The following is a 25,277-nucleotide window of genomic DNA, read 5'->3' on the forward strand; positions in this document are numbered from 1 at the left end:
TCTCGACAATAGAAGTGTATTTCTTGATCATGTGACACTAAAAGGTGAGAGAACAGGTAGATGGGTCTGCCATCTCTTATACTTTCAGTCACACAGAGACCCAGATTGGTGAAGTTTCTGCTGTCTTCTGCATGAGACTTCCAAAGTTCCCTGGGAGAAGTTTTTATTATAGGCAGCAGAAAAAAAAGAGAGAAGATCACAGAGGAGCACTTCCATGAGCCAGATCTTGAATAGTAACATCACTTCTTACAATATTCCACTGGATAGATCTGAGTCACCATGGTAATGCTTAATGACGACGAGAGCTGAGAAATGTAATACTTATCTGAGAAGTCACTTTTCAGTAACAATTCATGAATTTTTGCTGGATAAATTTCTCTGCCTACCACAGCCCATAAATACTTTAGAATATAGTGGAACACCTGTTCTGGATCACACGCAGAGCCCTTCATGTCCTCAGGATGTCCACATGCTTCTAGGGTAGGTATATTGGGACTGGTTTCAGGACTTGGCACCACACCATACCCAGAATTACCATTTCATTCTTATCTCAGTCTCTGTTGCTGAATCTGCAAGCTTCTGCAAAGGTTCAAGTTTCTTTCTGTATCCTGGCTTGCAGAGGCTTCTATTGAACCATAAGTTACATCTGTAACATTTTGGATGAGTACAGTTTTTTTTTTTACCTTCAAGGAAACTCTTCAACCCTCAACAAAAAGTCACTGGGAGAAAAATAGAGATTTTCTGGTGATAGTGTTGCTCAAAACTATCTACCAGTCATACCCATACCACAGCTCCAACCCTTCTCAGATCCTTGTAAGGAATTTGAATTAATCCTGGATATTGGTTGGAATTTATGAAGACATAGGGGCTAAAGAAAGAATTCAAAATAAGAGATAAGACTTCGCTAAAGACTGACAGGAATTCATTCATCATACATTCATTTATTCATTAAATATATATAGCTCTCTGAGGTTTAGAGAAAGAAAATGGCTTTTTCATGTATAAACAAGTATAATATTCTTTACATTAACTATAAACCGCCTTATGGTAGGAGCTATTCATTTTTCTGTTAGTAATCTTCACAAAGTTGATTCTAAATCCTATTTCACTAAAAATTTAAGAATACATCTTAAAGTTCAAAAATAGTTCTTGGAGGTGATTTCATTGATAAAGATCTTTTTAAAATCAAGATCAGAAGTAAGATTAGAATAAATGCAGAAAGAGTATAGGTATTTTCAAGATGAAGTCAGAAAGCAACTAAAAATACAGCTGAAAATAAGGTTAATATACTTAAGAATTGTAATTACAGGCAAGAGTCCAATGTTCATGAATCTCAATCTTCAGAAGACTGGCTAAGTAATGACATTTGAGAAAGTCAGTAAGCGGCAACTCTCCAATCCTTCTTTGTGAAGGAAAGCTGGACAGGCCTAGCCTAGCTGGCTTGAGTTTGAGGGGCCGCCTCAGAAGGTAGAAGTGCTTCTTGCTTGCATCTGTGGTGCATGGTGCCAGAGTCCAAATACAAAATTTTGTTCCAAGAAGAGATGCCAAGTGTCCGTTTGCAGAAATGTGTCCAAATGTTCTGTCAAACCAAAGAAGCCTAAAAGTCAAAGCCAAGACAGCCAATAATCCAGGGAAGTCAACACCAAGAAACAACGGGTCAGAACTGGGCAATAACCAGGATCAAATGACTTGGACAATCATTGTTCTAGGTGGGGTATAAGGTAAAATAAGCCAGTATATATAAAGAACATAGAACAGGGCAGAGAGTAAGAAAAATGGTTTCTAAAAAATAGCTAGGATAGAAATTAATTCTAACACAGATTTCTAGGAATGTGAAATAAGTGGTAACAAATGTAACTTGAGTTGAAAAAAACTGATAGATCTTGGCTCTTCCTAAACATATTCTTTATTGACTCAACTTTCAAATAGAATTTTCAGTTTTGACCAATAAAGTAATTGGTGTAGAATAAGAAATTATTGCCAGAAGATTTGTATAAAATATTAGAACCCTAAAAGAATGCACTTTTTCAGTAATCTCCTCTTGAAACAACTTAATTGCTTATCTTCCAGAAAAGAAATAAAAAGCAGAGGCCTAAAGGTGACGGTTTGATTAGACAGGAATTTAATAGCCATGTAGTTTGAGTGTAACTTAGATTGCGTGTCCCTGAAACAAATTCAGACACAAGAATCCATGTGCAAGTGATTTCTGAAGAAAGAACTCCCAGGGTAAGGGAGTGAGACAAGCAGGAAAGGGAGGGGAACAACGCAAACAACAATGCAATTTTAGGCAAAGCCTCCTGCCCTAGAGGATAGCTGCAACTTGATTCCACCAGGGTTCTCTGCAGTCTAGGATGTATGTCAGAGTTATTCTGCCCCAGTGCAAGAGAGCTGGCTTTCATATTTTTGCATTGCACTAGACCTTCTTTAGTGAAGAGTTACCCTGTGTGGAGGTCCTCTTTTGAGCAATCATAGGTACAGGTTGCTGGAAGCAAAAATGCGGGAAACTTAGGGTCAGAGCTCCGTGAAATAGTAAAAGGCATCAGAGGGAAGCCGGACAGAAGATTGATAACTGTGGTGGTGTTAGAAGTAATTTTAATATGCATATGTGTCTCACTCCTTTTGGGCTGCTATAACAAAATACTTTAGGCCGAGTAACTTACAAACAGCAGAAATGTATTACTCACATTTCTGGAGGCTGGGAAGTCCAAAATCAAGATGCCAATAGATCTGGTGTTTAGTAAGGGCTCACTCATTACTTAATAGATGGTGCATTGTTGCTAAGTCCTTACATAGCAGAAGGCACAGGGAGTACCCTTGAACCTCTTTTTAGTTGGGGTAGTAACCCATTCACGAAGATGAAGCCCTCAGGCCTTAATCACTTCCTGAAGGCTCACCTTCTTACTACTATCACATTGGGTATTAAGCTCTAACATATGAATTTTGGGGGACACCAATATTCAGACCATAGCAGTATATAAACTCTGTTCCATTAAAAATACATTTTACATAATCATATGATTAAGTGTTCTTTTATAGGAAAATAGTATTTTATTAAAACTGTTATAAGAGAATATTTAAATCAACTACAACAAAAAGTGAAAATCAGTTTACTTCTCAATCATAAGCAAAATAAACCCATAAACTGAGAGATATAATAAAAATACAAATAGGAAGTGTAATAAAAGTGATCTGGGATGATGGTAACCTAGTAACATAATTTTATAATGACCTAGTAACATAATTTTATAATGGCTGAACAGAGTGTAAATTCATGCATCACCATAAGACATAATAACATGAATTACATTGAAAGGTAAATTAGAAAATATATAAGGTATACTGGAAAGGTAATTGCATTATGATAAAATGTGTTATTAATAAAAATATGGCATAAATATGATTTGATATTTGAAATAAAACTTTTAAAATGTGATGCAAAATCTTTACGACATTCAGAAAGCATTTGACAGATGTGTTATAGAGTGGGAGTTAAACTCAGCTGTATCTGTTAACGGTTAAACAAAATCTAAATACGAACATAATGATATCGAATGATACTCCCAACACAAAATTATCAGATATGTAGGTAACTTTTTTTACAAATAAATTGAATATGCTTTTATTAAAAAATAAATTTTCTCTGGTAAGTATTTATTCAAAAGCAATATGTGTTTCCTACCATAACTGAAGCAATGCAAGTATACATAAAGAAAAAAAACTAAATCTAAAGCACAAATCCTCCATTTCTATTCCCTCAATTAACCAATTTTAAATTGTTAGTTGTTTATTCTTAACATATTTATCCATATGCGAAATGTATATAAGATTTATTTTTGTTCATTTAAAACAGTAACAGTATACACAATACTTTTTACTTTCCCTTGCCCACTTAACAATATTACATGACCATCCGTCCAGATAAATATACATACATTTACTGGATTTTCAAAGGAGAGAAAAATTTTCAATAATAGGAATGACACAAAATGTATAAAATTATTTCTCTATGAATGATGAATATTAAATATGAAGCTTTTTCTATGTCACTATAAACATTGATACACTAATAAATTTTGTACCTATGTCCTTGTATGCCAGTGTTTTATTTCCAAAGGACAGATTCCCAGAAGTGGAAAGTCTGGGTCAAAGAGTATGTACATTTTTAAATGTAAAGATAAAAATAAAATTCAGTTGATGACCAAGTATTTTTATTTCACTAAGAACATAAGAAGCAATCAAAAGGGAACTCTCACAAGCTACCTGAGACAAATTTGCCACTTGACAGGATCTATATCATATACCATGTTCTCTCACCCATGGTAAAATTAACTGTTTATTCCCCTAAATCTAATCCCTTCATCTATACACCGTATTTCATTCTCTCTTGCCTACTCAAAGATAGTTTCACTCCAACACTTCTCCCCTTTTCTTCTGTCTCTTACACAAACTCAGTATTTCCACTTTATCAAGACAAAAAATCTTGGTGCTATCCTCCACTATTCTTTCTCTCATGCTGAACATACAACACATCAGCAAATCAGTTTGATTATACTCTAAGATGTAACCAGGATACAATCACATTTCACCACTTTTAATGTTATAACCTTTAGTCCAGCTAAAGTCCTGGATTACTGCTCTAGTTGTCAAAATGGTCTCTTTGCTTCTACCTTTGTTCTTTTACAATCTACTCTTAACTCAGTGGTCAGAGTAATTCTTTTCACCCTAAGACCAATGATGCCATTATTTTCCTAAAAAATCTCAATAGTTCTTTACTTCTGTCAGAATAAAAACCAAAGTCTTTACACGCATGAACCCACAGGTCCACCTGCAGCTCTTTACCAGATCTTTGACCTGATCTCCTGTTACTCTACACCTTGCTCCTTCTGTTCCAGCTAACTGACCTCCATGTTCTCTCTTGAATGTGCTAGATATGGTCCACCTCAGGGTCTTTGCACTTGTCACCCTTAACTATAACAAGCTTCCTCCAAATTGCTGCTTACTTAATTTCCTCACCTTCTTTAATTCTGAACTTGGGCATAATTTTCAGAGTGAAGACTGTAACAACCCTATTTAAAATTTTAGGCACCTCCCATATCCCAATCCATCTAGTCCTCTCTGTGTTATTGCTATGCAGCACTTACTGCTCTTAAATAAAATGTATAATTTCCACATTCTAGATCAGTTTAGATATTTCATAATTGTAAATCATTTTTATTAGTGTTTAAATATTATTGTATTCACTTGTCTTTATATTGTCCAAGATTTCCTTATGGAAAAAGTTTAACATACAACTTAGTGGAACAAATTTTGTAATAAACATCCTAATACTCATCACCTATATTTGACCATATACATTTTACTGTACTTGCTTTATTGCATACATCTCTATGTCACCATCATCCTGTTTAGCAATCCAGCCACTTCACTTTATATGTGTTTCTAAATGAATTGCACACATCAGGTTTAATTCACATTTTCCTGATGCCAGATAATGCTGAACACTTTTTTACATGCTTACTGTCCTTTTATATATCTTGTGTTGTAAAACGTCTGTACAGTTTTTGCGCATTTTAATTGAGTTGTCTTTTGCTTATTGAATTATAGGGTATCTTTGTATATCCCATATACCTGCTCTTTGCCAGCGGTATGTATACAATTTTCTTCCCACCTATGGTTTGCCTATTCATTTTCTTAACTGTGTACTTTGATAAGCGTATTTTAATTTTTGATAAAGTATAATTTCTCAATTGTTATAGGTATTGTTTCTGTAAACTAAGAAACATTTGCTTACATGAACATCATGAAAATTACATTTTATCTAAAAGTTTGATGATTTCAGCATTTATATTTATGTCAATAGTCCATTTTGAGTTAATTTTTGTGTATGGTGTCAGGGAATTTTTAATTAATAAATTTTATCTATTGGAAGAGTTTTAGGTTCATGGCAAAATTAAGCAGAAAGTACAGAGAGTTCCCATACACACTCTGCCCACCGCCCCTCAACAACTACCGCCCCCACTATCAACATCCTGCACCGGAGTAGTACATTTGTTACAATCTAAGAATGTATATTGACACATCATTATCACTTAAAGTCCATAGTTTACATAGTGGCTCACTCTTGGAGTTGTACATTCTATAGGTTTGGATGAATGTATATTGACATGTAACCATCATTGTACTTTTTTTTTTTTTTTGAGACAGAGTCTTGCTCTGTTGCCCAGGCTGGAGTGCAGTGGCGCAGTCTCAGCTCACTGCAAGCTCCGCCTCCCGGGTTTCAAGCGATTCTCCTGCCTCAGCCTCCCGAGTAACGGACTACAGGCGTGTGTCACCCTGCCAGGCTAATTTTTTGTATTTTTGGTAGAGACGGGGTTTCACTGTGTTAGCCAGGATGGTCTCGATCTCCTGACCTCGTGATCCACCCACCTCGGCCTCCCAAAGTGCTAGGATTACAGGCGCATTGTACTATTGTATAGGATAGTTTCGTTGTCCTAAAAATCCTCTATCCTCTGCCTATTCATCATTTCCTTCTCTTGAACTCTCAGCAACCACTAATTTTTTACTGTTTCCAGTTTTGCCTTCTCTGGAATGTCATAGAGTTGGAATCATATAGTAACTGTAGCTCTTTCAGATTGTTTTCACTTAATTAGTAATAGCCATTTAAATTTCCTCCATGTTTTTTCATGGCTTGATAGCTCATTTCTTTTTAGCCCTGAATAATAATTCTTCATCTGACTGTAGCATAGTTTATTTATCCATTCATCTACTGAAGTATATCTTGGTTGCTTCCAAGTTTTGGCAATGATGAATAAAGCTGCTATAAACATTCATGTAGAGGCACAACTTTTCAATTCATCTGGGTAAATACCAATGAGCATGATTGCTGGATTGAATGCTAATGGTATGTTTAGTTTTGTAAAAAACTGCCAAACTGTCTTCCAAAGTGACTGTACCATTTCCTTTTCCCACCAGCAAGTGAAAGACTATCTTTTCTCCACTGTACTGCCTTTACTCCTCTGTCAAAGTACAGTTGACTATATTTTTATGAGTTTATTTCTGTACTTACTCTTCTGTTTCATTGACATATTTGTCTGTTCCTTCACCAACACCAAACTATCTTAATTACTGTAACTTTATAGTAAGTATTGAATTTCGGTAATATCAGTCATCTATATTCTTCTCCTTTAATAATTTGTTGGCTATTCTTGGTCTTTTGCTTCTCCATATAAACATGGTAATCAGTTTGTGAATATCCACAAATTATCTGCGTAAGATTTTTATTGGGATTGCCTTGAGTATATAGATCAAGTTGGAAATAACTACTATCTTGACAATATTGAGTATTCCTATCTATGAACATAGACTCTCTCTCAATTTATTTCTTATCTGCTATTTTTCATTACTGTTGTATAGTTTTTCTCATACAGATCTTATACATATTCTGTTAAATTTACATCTAGGTATTTCATTTTTGGGGTGCTAATGTAAATAAAATTCTGTTTTAATTTCGAATTCCATTTGTTCATTGCTGGTATATTAAAAAGTGATTGACTTTTGTATATTAAGTTTGTGTCCTTCAACCTTTCTATAATCACTTACTAGTTTTAGGAGCATTTTTGTTTATTTTGTTCATATTGTCTACATAAGTGATCATGTCATCTACAAAGACAGTTTTATATCTTCTTGCCCAATTTGTATACACTTTATCTCCTTTTCTTGTCTTTATGCATTAGTTAGGACTTTCAATATGATGTTTAAAAGCAGTAGTATCTAATCTTAGTGGGAAAACTTCAAGTTTCTCATAATTATTATGTTACTGTGGATTTGTGTGTGTATATGTGTGTGTGTGTTCTTTATCAGGTTGAAAAAGTTTATATTCCTAATTTCCTGATAGTTTTTTTAATAAATAGGTGTTGAATTTGATATGATTGTGTGATTTTTATTCTTGAGCCTGTTGATGTGATGGATTACATTGGTTTAGAATGTCAATCAGCCTTGAATACCCGAGATAAATCCCACTTGGTCATTGTTTATAATTCTTTTTATATATTGTTGGATTCTTTTTTTTAATTGAATATTTTTTGAGGATTTTTGTTTCTATGTTCCTGAGTGACATTGGTCTGTAGTTTCCTTTTTTGAATTGTCTTTTTTTTTTGAGATGGGGTCTTGCCCTGTTGCCCAGGCTTGCAGTGGCATGATCTCAGCTCACTGAGACTTCCGCCTCCCAGGTTCAAGTGATTCTCCTGACTCAGTCTCCTGAGTAGCCGGATTACAGATGCCTTCCCCCACGCCCAGCTAATTTTTGTATTTTTAGCGGAGATGGGATTTCACTATGTTGACCAGACTGGTTTCGAACTCTTGACTTCAAGTTATCCACCCGCCTCGGCCTCCCAAATTGTTGAGATTACTGGCATAAGCCACCATGCCCGGCCATTGTAATGGCTTTATCTGGTTTTGGTTAGGTAATGCTGACCTCATATAATGAATTAGGAAGAATTTCCTGTGCCTCTATATTCTGTAAGAGATTGTAGATGATTGCTATAATTTATTGCTTAAGTGTTGTTGTCGACTTCATCAATGAACCCATCTGAGCTCTCTATTTTGGAAGGTTGTTAATTATCGATTCAATTTCCTTAATAGACATAGGCCTAATTCCAATCATCTATTTCTTGTTGCATAATGATTGGCAGGTGGTGTCTTTCAAGAAATTGGTCCATTTTACCTAGGCTGTCAAATTTGTGAGGAGAAACTTTTCATAATATTTTTATTATCCTTTTGATATGCATGGGATCTATAGTGATGTTCCCTCTTTCATTCTTATACTAATCATTTATATTTTCTCTCTCTTCTCTTAGCCTGCCAGAGTTTTATCAATTTTATTGATCTTTCCATAGAACTAGTTGTTGGTTTCATTGACTTTTCTCTATTAATTTCCAGCTTTCAATATCATTGAGTTATGCTCTAATTCTTATTATTTCTTTTTTTCTGCTTACTTTGAATTTCATTTGCACTTTTTAAAACTATAGTTTCCTAAGGCAGATGCTTAGAAACTTTATTTTAGCACTTTCTTTTTTAAATATCTGCATTCAGTGTCATAAATGTTCCTCTATGCACTAGTTTTATAGTATTCTACAAATTTTGATAAGTTGTGTTTTCATTTTTATTTAGTTCAAAATATTTTTTGAATTCACTTGAGATTTCTTTTTTGACCTACGTGTTATTTAGAAGTCTGTTGTTTAATCTCTAAGTATTTTGGAATTTTCCAGCTATCTTTCTGTTATTAATTTCTGCTTTAATTCCATTGTATTCTGAAAGCAGACATTGTACAATTTTTACTTTAGATTTGTGAACATGGAATTTATGGCCCAGAATGTGGTCAATATTGTTGAATGCTCCATGAGAGATTGAGAAGATTTTGTATTTTGTTGTGTTTGGATGAAGTACTCTACAGATGTGCATTACATCCAATTGACTGATGGTGTTGTTGAGTTCAACTATGTACTTAATGATTTTCTGTCTCCTAAATCTGTCCATTTCTGACAGAGGGGTGTGAAAGTCCCCAACAGTAATCATGAATTAATCTATTTTTCCTAAAAGTCTATGAGTTTTTTGCCTCAAGTATTTTGATGTTGTGGTGTTAGGTGCATATACATTAAGGATTGTTATGTCGTCTTGAAGAACTATCTCTTTATCATTACGTAATGCCTGTGTTTATCCATGATAATAAGTCTGCTCTGTCTGAAGTTAAAATAGCTACTCCAGTTTTTTTTGGTTTTTTTTTTTTTTTTTTTTTGAGACAGAGTCTCTCTGTCACCCAGGCTGGAGTGCAATGGCACGATCTTGGCTCACTGCAACCTCCACCTCCTGGGTTCAAGCAATTCTCCTGCCTCAGCCTCCTGAGTAGCTGGGATTACAGGTGCATGCCACCACACTTGGCTAATTTTTGTATTTTTTTTTTTTTTGGTAGAGACCGGGTTTCACCATGTTGGCCAGGCTGGTCTTGAACTCCTGGCCTCAGGTGATCCACCCACCTCGGCCTCCCAAAGCGTTGGGATTACTGGCATGAGCCACGACACCCAGCCTACTACTGCTTTTTGAAAAACAGTTTTAGCATGGCGTATCTTTCTCCATCCCTTTGCTATTAATCTGTTTGTGTCTTTATATATAAAGTGAGTTTCTTCTCAAACAACATATAGTTGGGTCTTATTTTTTTATCTACTCAGAAAATCTCTTTTTTTAAATTTGTTTATTTAGACCTTGATGTTTAAGATGATTATTGATATAGCTGAATACAATACTATTATTATTTTGAACAAACTATGATCTGTTAGATCAATTAAGAAAAAAGAAAATTAAAGTTTATTATTTCAATAATCAGGACCTTCAATACAATGTTGAATACAAATGGTGGTGACTGTGTGCATCTTTGCATTATTCCTGATATGTGGGGGAAATATTAAACATTTTACCACTATAAAATGTTACCTGCAAATTTTTACATAAGTCCAATTTCTTTAAGACATATGGGGCAGTTATCATATAAGTTGGGAGTCACTGAACTTCTCTAAATCTATAAATTTGTATCTTTCACCTACTTGCGGAAATTTTGGCCACTATTTATTCTCTTTTGTTTGTGTGCCACATGCTCTCCCTTCTCTCTTTTGGGACACCATTGTGCTATAGGTCCCAGAGTTTCTTTGTGTTTTAAAAATCTTTTTCACCCTATTCTTCAGATACCTAATTGCATTGACCTATGCCCAGTTCCACTTCTCCCTTCATAGTCACAAATTCTGTCATACTTCCAGGAACTGTGTCTACATATGACAATGCCTGGCAGAATAAAAGGGACATCTCTTTTTATTTATCAGTAAGGTTGCCAGAAGACTTCCCCTATGCCAGAACTATGTCACATATCCATCCTAGGTCCAATTGCCAGCAAAAACAATGGTATACTACTTTTGGTTTAGTGAGTTATATGGTCTTCAAGAGGAGAGTTGGTTCAACAAATAAATTAGAGACTCTGTCACAAAGGAAAAAGCTGGTTGTACTTCTTGGATAGGCAGCCAGCAGTCTCTTCTACATAAAGCTCTGCATTGCAAAACTCCAAAAGACAATTTTCATATAGATTAACACAAGAATCATGGGCCCCAGAATTGTACAATTTGGTGCTGTTAAAATTAATTACTAGACAATTTTTTAAAAATAGAATTGGGAAATTCAAAAAATGAAAACCAGTTTTATTTTCATCTAACTGCAAAGCCATTTCAACAGGAATGAGATCAGTATTGGTTAAAATTCATGATATAGACACTCTAAGCATAGTTTAAAAGGAACAAGGAGGATATTCTAAGGTATATAGATTAGCATATAATCATTGTTGACAAAAATACGGAAAAAGAAATTATTAGACTAAGATTTTGTAAAAAGTCTACAGTAAGTTTTCTCAGGGGGAAAAAAGCAAATAAAGTTGTGTTAGTCAGAGTTCTCCAGAGAAATAGCATGAATAGGATATATATATCCTATTCATATATATATATATATATAGCTATAAATTTATTTATTATCTTATAATACATCTATATATTGGCTCACAGAATTATGGAGGCTGAGAAGTTCCAAGATCTATAGTCAGAAAGCTCAAGACCCAGGAGAGCCAATGGTGTAGTTTCAATCAGAGTTTGAAGTCCTGAGAGCTCATAGAGCTGATGGTATAAGTTTCATTCTGAATGGCCGTGGCTTGACACCTAAGAAGAATTGCTTTTCCAGCTTGAGTCTGAAGGCAAGAATTTTTTTTTTTTTTTTTTTTTTTTTCAGACAGACTCTCACTTCGTCACCCAGGCTGGGGTGCAGTGGCTGTGATCTCTGCTCACTGCAGCCTCTGCCTCCTGGGTTCAAGTGATTCTCATGCCTCAGCCTCCTGAGAAACTGGAATTACAGGTGGGCACCACCACACCTGGCTAGTTTTTGTATTTTTAGTAGAGATGGGGTAGAGAGGCTGATCTCGATTTCCTGACCTCAGCCTCCCAAAGTGCTAGGATTACAGGTGTGAGTCACCGTGCCTGGCCAGAAAAAGATTGATGTCCCAGTTTACCCAGTTAGGAAGGAGGACTTCCTTCTTATTTATGGGAGGGTGAGCTTTTTCATTCTATTCAGGCCTTCAACTGATTGGATGAGGCCCACCCATGTTAGAGAGGGCAATCTGCTTTACTCAGTCTACTGATTTAAATATTAATCTGATCTGCAAACGCCCTCGAAGGCACACTCAGAATAATGTTTGACCAAAATATCTGGGCACTTCATGGCCTAGTCAACTTGACACTTGAAATTAACCATCACAAAAGTATTTCATTGGGTGATGATAAAAGCAATTATTTAATGATAAACTTCTCTGTTTACAGAAGTATTCCTAGAAGAAGAAAGGACCAAAATAGGGAGTAATTAGATCCAGTTAGTTCAAGAGTGTGATTCATATTCAAAATTAAGTCATCTTTTCAGATGAAGAGAAGGCCAAGGACTTTTTCCTTTGGATAAATTCCTAGAAATTATATCATTTTTCTGTTCATTAATGCAGTTTTGGATAGTTTTTTGGCAATTAATTCCTATTTTAGCTAAAACTGCCTAAAACACCAGTGCAATTAAGGACTGTCAAATATTAAAAATGTAAACAGAGTAGTATCATCTCATCATGGTTAACTCCTATTACTCAATTTCTTATCTTTATGCAAGTACCATGGGTTTGACTTTCAAACCCTTCCCATCATAAAATACCTACATTTATGCAACACCTTTTTATAGACACTTGCATAAGACTTAAAAAATCCATTTAGTCAGAGTTCCCTTTTATCAACATTTGCATTTTCTCACTATATTACTCATTATCTTTTTTCCAAAAAACAACAAAATTTTACTGTTTGCTGTAAAATATTGGTATTGTAAAAAGAATATTAGAAATTTGGGGCATGTGGCTCCTAAAGATTCTGTCATTAATTAACTGGCTAATATCAGGAACGTAATTTTTCCTCTATGGACCATAGTTGTTTCATGTGCAATTGTGCAAAAAAATGAAAACAGAGCTTGATTTTAGACAGGACTTTCAGTTCCATAATTCCATGATTCCATGAAATAACCAAGTAACTAGATTGGGTTTTCCATGTTAATGACCACCTATTTTTACTATTGCCATTAAGTGGTGCTAATACAATACATACATCATTATTCTGGGTCTCATAGGTTAGAAAATTTTAGAGCCAAATGGTCTCTATCCCTTTGCCTAAGTATTATCCCTAAGACACAAAATTATGAGTGTCAGAACCAGAAATATAATGTAGATTTCCTAATTTTTGGTTTAGCAACCTTTACCTCTTTTCCCATTCATCTGAAAATATAATAAACTATGTAAGCCTGACAAGTATTCTGAATTATTCTTTCCTCCCCATGTGACAGAAGATACTATTAATAGAATTTATTAAAGCACAGGTTATCAGGCATTATTCCATATCTCATTCCATATTATATCATCATTCCCTATCTCCCTTTCATCCTCAATAGACTTGGCATTCTCCAGCAATGTGAAAGTCTACTAAGTGAAAACTAAGAAACTGTATATTTTTCTACAAGAAACAGTTCCAGGAAATACACTTTGTTGGAGAATAAATCCAGAATAATATTCAACAACACACAGCACACACATCTACTGAAGAAAACACTGATCTGTTTCAAAATATTGTCCAATTAAAAACACATTACTTCCATACTCTATGTATTTTAGGTCATTTTATCATGAAAAATCATTTAAAAATCTATTAGTTGAAGACTCATTCCCAAATAAAATCATGTTACTTGTACTAACTTTAATACCTATACAATAGTGCTAGAAATAAAACATATAAAAAGAGGTTAACTTAGGTAAGGGGTCTGTATTAGTCTGTTCTCACACTGCTTGTAAAGACATACCTGAGACTGAGTAATTTATAAAGGAAAGAGGTTTAATGGCTCACAGTTCCACATGGCTGGGGAGGCCTCACAATCATTGCAGATGACAAAGGAGGAGCAAAGTCACGTCTTGCATGGTGGCAGGCAAGAGAGAGCATGTGCAGGGGATCTCCTCTTTATAAAACCATCAGATCTCATGAGACTAATTCACTATTACAAGAACAGCACAGAAAAAACCTGCCCTCGTGATTCAATCACCCCCTACCAGGTCCCTCCCATGACAATGAGAATTATGGTACAATTCAAGATTTGGGTGGGGACACAGGCAAACCATATCAGGGTCTTAAATAGTGTCACTTTGGAAAATGTGCTCAAGGTACACACTCCCTTCCATCAGGCTCTTAAACATACAGCTTCTTTACAGGAACATCACACACTCCTGAAATTGAGGACAATGCCTCATCCACTTCTCTTCACCACAGAGGGAAGTGCTTGGGCCCTGGCTCTTAGTCTTGAGATGCTTTGACCAAAGGCAGGGATCTGGATCAGAGCCCCTTCCATTTGCATGCTGCAGGAGGGCTCTCTGCATCCCTCCCTTTACTAGTCCCTTGTAGGGAGCAGCACTGTGACAAAACATTCCACCTTCCCCTCCTCCTATCTGAACATAACGTTCTGTTTCCAGCTTCTGCACTTTCCTGATGGAAATTGGAGTACACAGCTTTCTCTTTCCTTTCCACCAACATCATAAATGTTGGCCATAAATGTTTAATTTTTCCTAATGGTCATTCACCCTTCCTCAGTTGGGTAGCTTTCAAAAATTCATTTTGTAAGAAAGACAATTCAACCAGGAGACAAGCTTTCCTCCAAATGACAGAAGCAAATACGTTTGAGACAGAAAAATGATGAAAATGAAATTGGCTCCCCAAACTTTATACAGCAATTAATTTCTTCATAAAACCTTTATATGCTGTCATGTGGATACAACTGTGTGTATTTTCAGTAGGCCTGAAAGGATAGTGTTTATCAGTAAAATGTTCCTAAGTACCAAAACGAATTATACTTTATATTGCTAAATCTAAAAGTTTCTTTATTTAAAAAAGAAAAAAAAAACTCTGAGGCTGAGGTTTCTAACTTTACCAAAGATGTGGTTTCCTTGCTGTATTTCATTTCCCTTGCTTCTTTACCAAAAGATAAACTAGTCACTTTTTCCCCTGGCTTTGCTTAGTTATAATTTTTTTAACCCTACAAACAATTTCATTTTGGACTTTGATAATAGGAGATCCTGTCTTTAGGTTAAGACTCATTTTACTACTTTAAAGTTTTACTTATTTTAAAAATGCAGTAGCTAAAATTCAACTGACACACTCAAAATACCAAAACAGAGGTGAGAATGGCAGCAGAGTTTGTTAGCTAAATTCTAACTCTTAAGTAATGAGTAAATAGGGATTTTTTTTCCTCAGAGCCCCCCTTGAGGTCATTTTAAGAATCTTCACTAAAGTAAGCTTCAAATGCTCTCAGGGAACATCCTCAGCTAGCTTGCAAAGTTTTTTTCCTCCACTAATTATGTAGAATGGATGTGCACTATCCAGCCTTAGATTTCTAGGCAAAATAATCAATTTCTTTTTCATCTTGGTGGAAAAGTAGCCCAGAAGTTAGGTATCTGCCCCCAAAGGAAAGAAGAAGGGTTAACTTGACACAGAGCGGGGTCCCAAGTCAAGGACAAGGGCTCTCTTTACTGCTACTGTTGTAGTATCAATACTCAAACAGAGCAGGTGGTTCTGCAGAACAAACCTCTACATTTGGGAATGAAACAGAGAAGCAGAGGTATTGCTTTCATTTAAGTATGCCTTCAGAACCCAGAATTTTCTAGAATAAACAATAAAATCAGGCACGTGAAAGAGAAAAATATAAAAAGACATAATGTGAAGTACCACTGTCCTTACTCCTTAGGCTCTCTCAACATGGAGTCCCCCAGACTTTGCCAACTGGCATTTCTGAGGTTCAGAGTACTGAATCTGGGTGCCCAGGGCTTTTCTAGGCAGAGGATTGTGTCAGAAAATGGAAATAAATGCTGGCTTTGCCACTTGGGCAAGTAACTTCACCTGCCTGGACGTGGACTTTCATATCTAAGGTCCATGTTCCTTTCTACTTTTTCCCCTATCTTGTCAGACTGGAGGGCAAATAACTTATGCATCTAATCATATAACACTTAAATTTCTTTGATAAATCAAATGCTCTTAATTGCCTTCCAGTTACAGTGGGCTACTTTTATTGTTCTACTGTGCAATTCTTTTACTAGCATTATTTCTGTCAGTCTAGAAGTTGACCTCTAAAACAGAATCTAGCAATAATTAATAGAAATAACATTTATCTGTTATAGATAGATATTGAACAGTGCCAAAATTGTATATGTAAGTCTTTAAGCTTCTTATTATTTTTTCAATCTATTCCTAATGATCTGATAAGCTTTATTTTTCAAATTCAAAACAAGACTAGATGTCTAATAAGAGGTCCTTGAAGGGGTGTGTGTGTGTGTGTGTGTGTGTGTGTGTGTGTGTGTGTGTTTATAAAATGACAGGAATGAGTTGGGTGATTTCCCACAACTAAGTTTCAAATTGTAGAAAATACATGATTAAAATATTTCTCATATATATTTTAGGAAATTATATATTTATATATATTTTCCTATTTTTAGGGAAAAAATATATAAAACAGCAAGTATAGGCGAAACACTGAAAACATACCAGCTAAATCAATAAACATTACTATCTAGTGCTGTAAGGTAGGAAGACTCTACCTTAATTCACCCACAGATGAACATGGCTACAATGGTGTAAAGCAAAAGAATGTTTCTTTCTCACAAGTTGGCCAAAGAAATATTTCTAAGTTCTTTCTCCCTCTGCCAATATAATTCAAATGTCAAATTAAAATAGCCAAACTTCTGCTGATAACTGAATGTATTAGTCTGTTTTCATGCTGCTGATAAAGACATAACCTAGACTGGGCAATTTACAGAAGAAAGAGGTTCAATTGGACTTACAGTTTCACATGGCTGGGGAGGCCTCACAATCATGGCAGAGGGCAAGGAGGAGCAAGTCACATCTTACATGGATGGCAGCAGGCAAAGAAAGAGAGTTTGTGCAGGGGAATTCCTCTTTTTAAGACTATCAGATCTTGTGAGACTTATTCACTATCATGAGAACGGCACAGGAAAGACTTGCCACCATGACTCAATTACCTCCCACTGGGTCCCTCCCACATGTGGGAATTCAAGATGAGATTTCGGTGGGGACACAGCCAAACCATATCACTGCAATAGGAATATGAAAGCCAGAATTTATACTTAACATATAGGAAAGAAGGAGACATTATAGATTTTTAAGGAGAAATGAATTTCAAAAGGGCCTACTGTTGAACCATTAACCTAAAAGCAGTCTCCTTCACCCCTAGCTAAGATTCAAGAGATATATCAAAATGCTGTCCTAACTTAGCGATAGCCCAGAAGTTTTCAACCACAAGGTCAGAACCTTCCGAAGGCAAACATTGCAATACACCTTGAGAATTTTCCAAACATCACGTGCCAAATGCCCCAGAGATTCTGAAATGTTCCCTCTCTTCCTTCTTGCCCCACAGCCTCAGAAGGGACCACTGTTATTCTTGGAAGTGCATTATATCTGTAAGTATGAAAGGCTGAAGTGCTTGCCATTCACTAGTTTAGTGCACAGGAAGCAGCTTGTCACTATCGGCCCTGTCATCCTGGGCAGCTCACTTCGTGATCCCAGATCTCTCATTTTTTTTTTTTTTTTTTCCACCTGTAAAGTAAGGGCAGTAGAAATAAGAGAGTTAAAGTATTTTCTAGCTATAAAGATACAAAATTCTATAAATTCTCAGGGTTATAAGATTAGAAGATGAAAGACTAAGCCCTGATCTGGGCTTCATAGACTCTAGGCTATATTGATTTCTATAAGAAGTCATTTGTTTATGAAATTTGTGAAACTGTCTAGACAGTGAGCAATACACAAAATTATCTGCAAATGTATTTCATCTTGGGGTTTTTGGTGCTCTACCTAGCTTTAGCACCTAGCTGTACAATTGAGGGCTGCATATTTCTTTATTTTTAAAGATCTGTCTTTAGTTGAAACGAAAATGTTCAAACAATACCTCTCAGTGGGCTAGAAAATAATATTAATTTCCCCCATTCTTTTATACACCAAACTATTAACAAACATCAGTATAACATGTTTCCTTATAAAAACATTAATGATTTTAAAAATTAGTAAAGATTAATATTAGGAAATATTTAAACTAAAAAGAAAAAAGCTGATTTTAATTTAGAACTTTACAGTTTTCCATAAATGTATGTCATTTATGAACATAATTTCTACTTTATTGGATTCCTTTTCTGAAGTCATTTATATAAATGTATTTTATTGAACAGTCAGCAATCAAAATAAATTACTCTTTGATTTTAGACCTCAAAATCATTAGCTAAATAAAAAACTCTGCAATGATCAATCAAAATTCAATATTAGATTATACATTTCTAGAGGGCAAATGTCATGCGGCATTACGTTTCGTATGGTTCAAGGAATCCTGTACATCACCAAGCAAGCATTAGATGCTTCACAACCTGCTTTGTAGTAATTTGCACTTCCCTGTTATCTCAGATATCCAAAAAACCACATTTTATGAACTGGTTACTTACTGTGATGGTATATACTGCAGTTTGAAGTTAGTGTCCTGAGTAGGACAGAATTCTTCCCAGTTGATTTAAGTGAAGAGACTTTAATAAAATAACCAGTTACAAAGGTGCAGGCACTGTGAAAGAAACAAGGGATAATGATGATAGGCAAGTAATAGACAGGAACTGCTACCAGTTCTTGAGCTTAAGAAGATGGGGAGGAAATATTATTTTAGGGTTGCCAGTGATAGCCAGAGTCCTAGAGGAGGGGTCACCCAGTGGGAAGGGATACAGACACTGCCAGAAAAGTGTCACTGAAACATAAAGGAGGAGAGGAGGAAATATCCAGAGTTCTCTCGCCTTCTGTGTGCTGATCTAAGGATTCCATTCTCCCATTGACAAAACAAACTCAAAGTCTTCTGTTTAAAAAGGACCGGTGATTCACACATGTCAGCACAGAGCTGAACAGAGGAGGGGAAAGAATGGATCTGGGGGCCAATTGAAGGAAATCCAGTACAGCAGATATTGCATTGCCCCCAACACAATAATGTTTAATTCATAGAAAATACATTCTTTTTGTCAAAATTTGCTTAACAGAGGCACAATTTTTCAAATAGAATGGATATCAGGTCAAATTATATTTCATAATAAGAGGCACAGAGGACAGCAAATGGATTAGGGAACTTTTATTGGGAAGTAATTAAAATAATAAACTAGAAAGCAAGAAATATGCTTCCAGGAGTCTGGGAGCAGGAGTAAAAGAGAGGAGGTCAGGTTGGGTTGACAGAAAGGATGCAACCAAAATCTCCACACTGTAGAGAAAATCTAGAAAAAAGGATTGTGCCAGGGACATAAAATAGGGAGAAATCAAGTCTTAATCATTCGTGAAGCCATAAATAGAAGTCACAGTTTTCCTTAGCTCTTGTTGTAGAGAAAAGGAAAATCAAAAAGAATTTTCAGGGGCTCTTCTTTCTTTTTCAATATCTCTCTTTCCAATATCTGGTTTCTGAGTCCTAAGATAACCATATTTTGCCCATCATTAATGATAAACTGCCTAAATTCATGCATTCAATCATGTATGCACATTCTTTATGGGGTAAGTTTCTCTGTCTAATTTATTGGAAAAACCTTGCACCATTCACAATGCCTACCTAGCATATAGTAGGCACTCAATAAACATTAATTGAATAAAAACCAGTTAAATGTCTGTTGGCATGACATTACAACTTTAAAGAAAATATTATAATCTGTCAGTTAATTCACAAACATAAATGACTAATATCAGAATGTTTACAATTTTGCCATAGATAGCAGGACTAAGATGCCTAGAGAGCTTGAAGTAGGAAGAGGCACAGATCTACAAAAGGACAGCTGGGAACACAGAAAACAAACAAAACTTTTCAGAGACTTCACAACTTTGTCAAGGGAAGGTTCTGTTTACCATCAGCTGGGAGGGGACAAACAGCAGCTTTGTGAAAATATGTTTGTTGTGTTTAGTGCCAAGATGCAAAGTTCAGTTTCCAGGAATTTGTGGTGATTTATTGTATGTTTTAAACAATCTTATATAGAATTCTTTTCTTGTTACAAAAGATCCGTTTTATCATCTTGGCCATATTTCCTTCCTAATAACAGATCATTGAGTCTGTTTGAAAGTGAGGGAACAGAAAATTAACCTTAGTTTCAAACTTTGAAAAAAAATTGTTTAAGCAACCTATGCTTTGAAATATCACAATACTTTATGGAAAATTAATATTAGAACGCAGAAACCCGGATCAAATTATAAATCTACTTTTCTAGAAAGTCTCATCAGTTTTCTAGAGGTGAACTTATAAATTCAGATTCTATTAAAAAAATTGGGGTATTCTGAAAATATGGGATATTCATTACTTTTTGATTGTATTCATCTCGGAAGCATTGATAAAATATCCCCCTTTGCCAAGCATATATCAATATTTATTTTAGCTAACCAGCTGATACTTAATAATTCAACACTATTTTATTACTTTTCTCTGGTTAATCTATTGCAGCAAAGATATAATTGCTTTTCCATAACTAAACCCCTAACTCTTTTTATCATTTCTACTCTGCCATCTTAGACATATTAGAATGATGAATGGTCAATGGTAAGAAAGGGAGTAGGGAGGAAGAAAAAGAATATAAACAGGACAGGTGTTGCAAAAATTAGGGTAATAGCCTAAGGTCTATCACAGGAGTTCCAAAGTCTGGTCTACCATGGAGTGACCTGGGAATCAGCTTATTCATCTATAAAATACATGTGTTGGATTCAGTTATAGCTAAGATTCCCACTGGCTCTGAAGCACTGCACACCACTATCTGTGGGATAACACTTCTTTTCTGTTCACTTGAAGCTCCTGGTTTAAAAACAATAAGATATCACTCCTTCATTCACCCAAATGTGAGTGATTATTAGCATCATTTCTAGCTGCAGCCTGGGAAGTGCACAAGTCCTAACGATGACTTAAAACTGGCATGTTCTGTGTCCAAAAGGGAAAAATGGGCTGCGACACATACTCATAAGGTCTGCACCACAGGGTGAAAAAATGAGGCCTGCATATGTCTAAATTTTTGAACAGTGTGGCTGACTTTTGACCTTACTTAGCATTACTTGAAGCAGCTTACTGACGCTGCCAATAACATCATACATAATAGGGCACACATCTTGTAACTGAACCACAGGTAGTGCTGAGCAACATAAAGAATCCAGGCAATACATATGTAAAATGTAAACTGCTCAAACACAATAGCTACTGAAGGATCTGCTAGTACATACACTGATTGCTTCTCTGAGGTTCAAGAGCCAGGTTTTAGGATTCTTCAATGGCTGCTGCCATGGTCTTGTTTTAAAAAGCCTCAATCATTTCTCAAGACATCACACGTAACAAAAGGCTGCATCTATTTCTCTCAATACAGAGCTAGCCTGATAGTAGCAGATATGTTTAAGGGCATAGAAATAAAGTATGCCTTCCAGAAGTTGGATAAAAGAGAAAAACAGCCTTTGAGAATTAGTAGGTACCACTCTAATCTGAAGCTTGTACTGTCCTTTTCAATCCTAGCAAAGAAACAATTAATAAAGGAACCCATTAAGACCTGATTATTGCAGCTAAAAAAGGAAGGTAGAATTTCAGTCCTTTGAAGTAACTGAGAATGATTCAGGCCTCATTACAGAGATATAATCTACATTCATACATTTATGTTAGTGATTCAAATCTATTGGGAGAGATTGAATTCCGTTAAATAGTGCATCTTTCCTGTGGAACTTTTCTCAGGCTTTCTCGGGCTAACCTAAGAGGTGACCTAACAATGCAAAGTAGTCGGGTATTTAGGGATTCGACTGTGCTGTAAAAGAAAGGCTGCACAGAAAAGAAAAAGAAGAATGAGATATAATCTAAAAAGCTATGTCAGCTTTTCCTTTGGGCTGTTTTGTAAATGCCCTCTTGTCATCACGCTGTACAGAAGAGCAGCGAAGGGGCTCTAGAACTTTCAAACACTGCACCTGCTGCAACCAGATTTTAATATGAAAGTTTAAAGACATCTTTTCCCTCATTTTAGACAGAAAAAAAAAAGAAACTCCTAGCTAAAAGATCTGAATGGCTTCTTCTACTGGAACATAAAGTTGGTAGATGTGTGCATGAGAGAGAGAGGGAGAAAGAGAGACTAGCTTTGGATTGGAGGGGCACATGTCTAGGGTGAGTTTAACAAAAATTTTTAAACCCCAAAGTGGCATCAATAGTGTTGGTTCCTATTGTACAGAAACCCCAAAATAATAACTTCCTGTGTTTTGTAACTTTTCACAGCAGAATCTTTATTGTATGGTTTCATCAAACATAATTTTAAAAAAATGTAGTTTTAATTAGTTGTAAATTCAAACATTTGGATTCTTCTGGACCATTGGGCTGAAACCCAAATCCATGGGAAACACTACACTGTCTTTCAGGCATTTGTCCTCTCAGGTATAAAACTGTGAACTAAAACATTGAAATTAGCACTGTTGGTTCATTTTTCAGTATCCTAAAGAAAAAGACTCGCTTGATGTGTGCTCTTTATTTGCTTAACTTTCCAATTAATATCTACCGAAATTAGAGCTAATTATATTAAACTTTAAAAACCTATTGTAATGTTCACCACATTGTTGAACTCTTCTAAATAAGCACTGCATGAGTTATAACTAATGCAATTAAAATCCTGATTCTAGTATTAAATGATTCTATTTCAAAGGATTTGAATACACAGAAAAATATAAGAACATTCATGTAAACTCATTTTTCAAGTCACTAAATACTTAATTGAGCAATCATTCCTAATGCTCATCTCTAACGCTAATTCTTTTTTCTTCGCATTTCCTCTGGTTCACAACCAATATGGAGGTCAAACGCACATCATAGGGATCCTAGCTTGTGTGAACACAGACTCTTCTAATTAGTTCCCTCCAAATTACAGTTGCTGTTGTTAAACTCCCAGTTCACCTTGAAGTGTTTCTCTGTCTTACATTGGCAGCCTAATTTTAGGTTGAAACATATGAAATTACCACTTTTGTAGGTACAAAACCTTAAAATGTTGGCAATTTTGTGGGCTTCAACAAAACACAAATGTCTAACTGTCCTATGTGACATAGATAGTTCATTCCAGTACATGTTTAGGCATTCCTTCTAGTTAAACGTTCCCTAGTTTAGAGTCATTCTTAAAGAAGTGGTCCTCTAGGAGCTGTTTCTTATTCAGATTGGAATGGATTATCACAGTATTTCCTTTTTTGTGCCTCTTAACTCTTGGCAAAGGCTTCTTAGCCTTGGACTTAGTTCTGTCAATACCTGGGCTGTGAGCTAGTTTCTGCGAGCAAGGGAGGAGTTGGGGTGGCTTGAAAGAGTGTGAAAAGGAGAGGAAGACTAGTAGTGCAGTGATATTGTAAAACAGAGCCCTTTAAACATTAAATGTGAAGATAGAAAAAAAAAAACCTCCCCTTTATGACAAAGTGCAAAGGAAATTGCATAAAAAAGAAAACAGACAGCAGGGTATTCAGCCAAATTATATGGTAAAATCTTTGCGATCGCCATAAAGTGCGTTTGCTTTGAAGTGCACGCATGATTCAGTGAAGGGCTCATGTTAGCAATTAGAAATCGGTTATTTGGGTCCCTGATTTCATTTGCGCCGAGAGAGGCAACTTTTAAGGGTGACGATAAATCTCCCTGAGCTTAAAAGGCAGAGAGGGCCAAAGTGTGAACTTTTTACTTCAGCAACGGAAGCGAGAAATCAGTGATTCATTAAAGAGGAGACCTCCTTGGAAGCTGGCAGCAGAGGAGGAAAGGACACTAATTATGTCTTCCTTTTCTGTGCTCGCTCCGACCAGTTTATAACCTGCTGCTTTGGACGGTTTAAAATCCTCAGCATCTTCTGCTTTCTCCCAGCCCTCTCCTCTTCTGGGAGTGAGAAGGGGGGAAAAGTCAGCCAAGCACCAGGCTCCAGGTGGCTCTCAAGTACTTCACTGCCAAAAGAAATGGGGGTGGGGGGAGGAGACCCTACGCTGGAAAACAAGTGAGAAAGGGGCTCCCCAGAAGGGATTGGTTCAGGCTGGAAGACAGCAAAATTCGGAAAGCGGGAAGATACCGTCAGCGCCGTGGCCCGCGCTGCAAGCATAGGACGCTTTAGCAGCGAATTAGCCAGAGCTAGAGGCGCCGGCGGAGGCTGCGGCCGCAACAGCCGCGGCGAGGAAGGGACCTGGCAGCCCCCGAGCTCGGTGCAAAGGCATCGCGCTCTCTCCTCGCTCCCCTGCTCCCCCACCCCCTTCTCTGCCCCTTTCACCCTCCCTCTCCCTGGCGTTCCCAGCAGCCTAGGGTTTCAGATGTCCCACCGCCGGTTGACCCCCTCCCCCCTCTTCTCCACCCCTGCAAATGAGGTTTGACCAGCAGAGGCAGAGCCCACCTCTGGCTTAGAATCACTGACATTTAGACTCCAGGCTTCAACCTGTTTACAAGCGGACTTTCCAAAGGAAGGGGGTGGGAGATAGGGCCATACAAAACACCAGCCGCCGTTCCCCAAAACAAAAAGTGACTTTCGGCAGCCTTCAAATCGGCAGGCACCACTAAAAACAGAAAGGAAGAGAGGGAAGAAAACAACGGCGACTGGGCAGCTGCCTCCACTTCTGACAACTCCAAAGGGATATACTTGTAGAAGTGGCTCGCAGGCTGGGGCTCCGCAGAGAGAGACCAGAAGGTGCCAACCGCAGAGGGGTGCAGATATCTCCCCCTATTCCCCACCCCACCTCCCTTGGGTTTTGTTCACCGTGCTGTCATCTGTTTTTCAGACCTTTTTGGCATCTAACATGGTGAAGAAAGGAGTAAAGAAGAGAACAAAGTAACTCCTGGGGGAGCGAAGAGCGCTGGTGACCAACACCACCAACGCCACCACCAGCTCCTGCTGCTGCGGCCACCCACGTCCACCATTCACCGGGAGGCTCCAGAGGCGTAGGCAGCGGATCCGAGAAAGGAGCGAGGGGAGTCAGCCGGCTTTTCCGAGGAGTTATGGATGTTGGTGCATTCACTTCTGGCCAGATCCGCGCCCAGAGGGAGCTAACCAGCAGCCACCACCTCGAGCTCTCTCCTTGCCTTGCATCGGGTCTTACCCTTCCAGTATGTTCCTTCTGATGAGACAA

General features: G+C 36.8%; 1 long non-coding RNA gene across 1 annotated transcript; it reads right to left on the bottom strand.

Annotated features, from left to right (window-relative positions):
* LOC130541521 (uncharacterized) lies at window positions 1-25,254 on the bottom strand. The gene is made up of 3 exons (XR_008955578.1): window positions 25,073-25,254; window positions 18,638-18,750; window positions 1-1,597 (listed from the first exon to the last, which is right to left on the bottom strand). It is a non-coding gene; the product is annotated as an uncharacterized LOC130541521 (long non-coding RNA).
* Between the last annotated feature and the right edge of the window lie 23 nt (window positions 25,255-25,277).

Source organism: Pan paniscus, chromosome 4 (genome assembly GCF_029289425.2).
Source record: "Pan paniscus chromosome 4, NHGRI_mPanPan1-v2.0_pri, whole genome shotgun sequence".
Taxonomy (NCBI): Eukaryota; Metazoa; Chordata; class Mammalia; order Primates; family Hominidae; genus Pan; species Pan paniscus.